Consider the following 6,191-nt stretch of genomic DNA (forward strand, 5'->3'; position numbering starts at 1 on the left):
GTTCATGTAATCCGCTATATAATAAAAAGTCAAAGTAACACGTTTTGTTTATAAAAGACGAATATTCCGGGTAAATACCATAATTTCTTTTACTTTTAAATATTTTGTATAGCTTTTAATATAAATATATAATAATATATATCTTATTTTTGAAATAAAAAATACTTGTTACTGATTACCCTACTCATCGCTAGTGACGCGCGCCCGCATGTTGCGGTGATTTCCATGTTTATGCGAAACAGATCAAGAAGTCAGATAAGTGTCAAATTACTCGATTTATTTTGAATATATTAAAGGGGCTGTAATAAACTGTACCTATATATGTTTTTAATTGAAATTACCTACAAGTTTTAAGAGAGTTTTCTATATAGGGAGGTTCATACAAACATATAAGTATATCTATATTTTAGCTACAAGATACAAGCAAATTCACATATAAATCGTCTTCACATATTAATGATTATTTTGTACCATAAATTTAAATGAAATTGAAATGTTAAAAAGGTCCCGAAACCCAAAATATAAATTAACACTTACTAAGTAATAACCATAAAAAGATAAAATTGTAAATGCAATTCGCACACTAAAAACCCCTCTCATTTCTATTTAAATTTCGATTTAGATAAAGAATCGATTGGGACGATAAATCGTATAATCTATTGAAACGAGTAATATCAATTTGAAATAGGAAACGATCCATCTTTCGCTAAAAGTTCCAAATGGCCTTATAGATAGAGACAATAAAATAAATAAGTTGTTGAGTGTACGTAGGTGTTATTAGAGGATGATTTTAATTGCGACGCCGCACCTGGGCCCCGCAGGTGAGCCCGTCGTTTTGGGGTCAACGTTGGTTTTACATCGCCCGAGAATTGTGGGAACTGACCCGTCGCGCGATAATTAATGCGAACATAGGTGATAATTTAGTCGATAGCATTTTATATGATTTTAGGGTTTTTATATTATTATATTTATGCGAATTATAAATATATTGCTATTTTTTACTGATGAGTAAAATATAATTAAACATTATATTGTCAGTAAAAGTAACATTTAATATGTTGTATAAGCGCTTCTTACGAAGCTTCCTTCCTATGGGCTTCCCAGGAAATTATGCAATTGGATATAAATTTTTATCTTTTATAACTAAGTCAGAAATAATTTTTAATATCATTTATAATATTAAAAGATATTTAATTAATATTTGATCTAATTAATTTTATTTTTGCTATATTTTTTTTGCTGCGACCTAAATAATAGAATCGAAGTCAGTTCGTAAACTAACCGTTTTTATATGTTAAGACTAATATAAGTTACGAAGTTATGTTATGAGATTGAGAAAAAATATATGTGAAGATTAAAAAATAATAATATTCATTTTATGTATTAAAAAATAAATAAAATGAATTTAAAAAATTAATATATTAGGATCCATATTTATGACATTTACGCGTGCGTGTCTTAATATTTCGTTGCAAATAAAAGACTATGTAAACACTTTCTTATTTATTTAGAATATTCAATAGTAGGTATGTATCACATGTCTGTAAGAATTTGTCAATAAGCGCTCCAAGCTACACATATCTTTATTTCAAAGTCGATTTACATCATCTATACGATTTTTACCGCATTTTTATATAGCACAATACTGTCAAAATAACAACTTTAACATAAAGACGAAAAATAAAGCGTAAGTAGGTTTTATTAAAAAAAACTGTGAAACTCTAAAGTCTAAACTATGTAATGGCATGTTTAAATAAAACTAACTTTTCTCGAAGCTTGGCTCATATAGACTGTACTTTTGTTTCTGGCAATACAAGAAATGAATGTCAAAGGAATGCGTTAATACGCACATTTAATTATTGTTTATACTAAATCAGAAAGATAAAATGAAGTCTTAAATAGTGAAGAAATAATGAAATGTTATATATGTGTTTTGAGCCACACAGGTTAAAACTGGGCGAAAAAATTGACATCACTCACGTCTTTTATATGTAAGGATAAAATATATGATACAATTGTACTATATAAAGAAACGGCTTACAATATGTAGACATTATTTTTTATACTAATGGTTATCAATTAGTTTACTTACATCATTGTATTACTGAAACACAGTAATCGTATGACAGTATACTATTAAAAAAATAAAAAGTAAAGATAATTAAGAATAAATAAATTAATACTTGTCCTCACAAGTTTCCTTACCAACAATTAAAAGAACTTAAATAAAGCAATTTAACCCGATGTCGTATTAAGAGACAATCAAAGTATCATAAAGAGATTTAATATCGCTCGTAATTGAAATCGTAAATAAATAAAAGGATTGCTTTAATGGGACCTGCCTTTTGCATGTTTTGATTTCACAACCTTTATTTATCAATATTTAGTTATTAAAAAATGAATTTATTAAGAAAAACGAATGCAATGTTTGTATAGTCGACGACATTTGGACTCAGTTACACATAAATGTCATTATGACTTGGAAAAATTCAGGTTTAGTTTTAATTTGTATGGTGTGAAGTTACAGTAGAGAAGAAAAAATTTTACTTTTATGTATTGTAAAAGAAAATATTCAGTTATTTAGTCAGCACTGACGTCCGATACTCTTTAGGAAAGATAAACATAGATTTAGTAGGTATATATCCAAATTCAATTAATTAATACATTAGATTAAGAAGTACTCGTAACTAGCAATAGCTTAATATTTAGATACACGTTTCAGTTATCTAAAATGTTCTAAATGTGGATGACAAATTGTAATTATTCCACCAAAAGAGTTACCAGTACTTTATATATATATCAGCGTAAAATTATAATCAAAAAGATTGTGAACAGTAATTCAACTAACAATAAAACGTATAAAGCTTGATAGTATACAATCTATCGATTAGTTCGGAGTTTTTATAATGTAACTGAAACTTTCTGCGATAGATATAATCTACTCAAAAATAACGGGTTCAATTGTATGCAGTATGTATGTATACTCACAATCTTTCGACTGTTTACGATCTCGCGAGATAGACTTTAACCTACAGACATAGACGTGAGGATATTAATGTAATTGAAAAAAATAGTTTTTTTTTCTGTATAAAGATTATGGTTTGATATCAACTGGGAATTGTTATTTATCGTCCATAAAATTATCAACCATACCCGTTTGAAATTCGCGGAACATAGAACCTTTTCACATGGAGCGCTGCATTATTTTAAGAACAGTCAGCAACGATATTGAGGTTATTTATTGTATTAATTTATGTATAAAATTTGACAAAATAGTCTGTTCTGCGAAATATGCAATATATTATTTTTATGTTCTTTTAATTATTATTCTAATATATCCAATTAGTTATTTATGAAATCAATAATCTTACAAAATATTATATCTCTTTTTATTTCATTATAATATTGTAATGAACCTTTTTTTTAGTTTGTGTTAAATCATATATTTAGTTGTTACGACGTTCAGTTTAAACAACGATATGTATTGCTTCGAGTGGAAATCCAGATTTTAATGAATAATATTTTAGCTTCGAACGCATTATAGACCTGATTAAGAACTTTATCTATTTTAAGTAAAAAAAGCAGGTTGTATATACATATCGTAATACTAACTTCATTTTGTAAAAAATATCGACTTAAAAGATGAAATCAAAGTTTTCAGAGAGGGAAATCTTTTTCTAAAAAATCGAAAATACATACAAAGAAAATGGTAACTTCAGTAAAGAGTAAAACTAATGTACAACAAACGTAAATTAATATCATTAAGAAATTCATTAAAAATTAAAAATAAATTCGAAGAAAGTATCTTAAGGGTACTTTGTTTTTAGATACCTTTTACAAACACATACAATACACACTAGAAAAGTATTATAATAATGTCAACAATACATTTTTATTGGTCAAAATTTGTAATAAAAATGTTTGATGATATTAAAAAAATAACTTAAATCACTACACGTGACAGAAGTAAAACCTCTTTGAGTTAGAAAAGTTTATCTCAAGGATGAATTTAAATTTGGAATTTTTTACTCATCGCACACAAAAAAGTTTTACTTCAATAACTATTATCACAACGATGTTTTATCTCAAGACACATTAAACACTAAAAACTTATCATACAAGATGAAAGTTTGCCAGGAGTATTGTGTTGTATATGTATCTCTTTTTAGTAACAATGCTTTTCATATTCGTAGGGTATATTTTGTCTCTTTTTCGCGCAAAACAGAATATACATACGTATGATACAAATTGGTAGTTTGTTTTGAGGAGAACATTGTGTCTTTTGAAGAAATGTTATTATGATACATTCAGAATGATAATATCATGTTACATTCAAGTAAATACACGTTTTTTTTTTGCAACATTTTAACAAAAATTTTACACCAATTACGTATATTATTAAAGTTACTTCGAAAGGCTTACTCGTGTTTTTATTTTTATTATTTTAGTTTCAAGATTATTTTATAGGCTTTTTATTGATATACATATATTACCGCAGAATATTAGTTCTAGAAGCTATATTTAAATTTTAAAAGATTATAGCTTCTTTTTGGCTAGGAATTAGCATAGATTTATCCGCAAAAGCGCGCATCAATGGACGCCATATTTTATACCATAGACAAATACTTACAGATATGATTTGAAGAAATCAGTTTAACTACGAACTTTGATATAATCCTTGAAGGCTGAACTATGTTTTGATAATAATTGATGTTCATGAAAGACATTCATATGACTAATATAGAGTTCATGGCTCTGGGAATAGAAGGGAACAAGTACATGAAGTATCACGTATAAATTACATCGACCGACAAAAACATATCAAGACGCCCAAAACAACGGTATAAATACGAATCATTTAAAAATCTTGCGACCATATATTTTATTTCACATAAATCTTGTACTAACAGTTAAAATTCATTTCTAAGTTTATAATAGGAGAATTTTATCTGTAACAACATGCCAGGAGTAATGTTATCATAAATTAATTTTAATTATATCAATAAACAGGATTAATAAAGTTTGTCTATGTCCGTTATATTTTATCATAATTTATTTGGAATGCATGCGCTTAGTTTTGTCCAATTTTTTAACAGAATCTTTAACTTCGAATACGTGTATGTGCTTAACTATGTGTATATCTATTATAAGATTTCTAAGCTTTAAAGTTATCTACTGTTTGAGACTCTCGAGCTGATATTAGAATACGTTGGAACGACATTTACAGCACAACCATTATATAGACGGTATGTGCTCTTTATATCTAAATAATTTTAGGTATGTATTATCGAATTTAATAACACTCACGTGATTATTATGATGACATTCCATTCAACACAAGATAAAAACTGGATAGTATTTTTTTTTTTTTAATAAATTATTGTAATTCTTCAAATAAAAGACGAATAAATATCTAACTTTTTCCATCTCAAGTAAAGCCGGAAGATTAATATTTGTCCACCCTGTGATCGTCGCCGTTAGCCTTGCAGGCGTGAAATTCACTATTCTATTAAATGAGCACTATCATGAAAAAATATTTCTCTAATTTGCAAATCACAAATATACGCTATACCCTAGATGAGCTAATGTCTATTTTAAAGCGGACAATTGAATATACAACTAGATATAAGATACTGGCAGTCAGGGTTTTACGTCGTCGACGACTAAAACGCTTGTATATTTGTTACTACTTGTAACGGAAATGAAACGACAATATACTCATGATGTTACTATGTCGAATTCAATCGTGAGGCAAACTACAAGTGATATTTAACGTAAAACGGAACGAATATTTTACTGTCGTTAGTAAATGGTATTCAAAACAATCAATTAAAATACTAGTAGCACTTTCTTAATAACGAAACGAGATCTAGTTCATTAGGGTAATCTTGTTAGTACATAGAATCTATTAAATTAGTACAACGAGATCCATTTCATTGTTACTGTTGTCAGAAAATCGAATTCAACACTAAGTAAAATAGTAGTAACTTTTAAAGTGTACGATGGTTATTACGGTACGTGGACGATGTACTCGTATTGTGAGACGTAAATACGACCAAATATTATATACAAGGAATGGTGTGAAACGAATGCTTTACGTAAAACGGAACGACGTAAAACGAAGACTGTCCGTAATAGCTTCCTAGTCGAAATATCAAGGAACCCTATATACAAATATTATAAATGTAACA

This window comes from Vanessa tameamea, chromosome 4 (genome assembly GCF_037043105.1).
Source record: "Vanessa tameamea isolate UH-Manoa-2023 chromosome 4, ilVanTame1 primary haplotype, whole genome shotgun sequence".
NCBI classification, from domain to species: Eukaryota; Metazoa; Arthropoda; class Insecta; order Lepidoptera; family Nymphalidae; genus Vanessa; species Vanessa tameamea.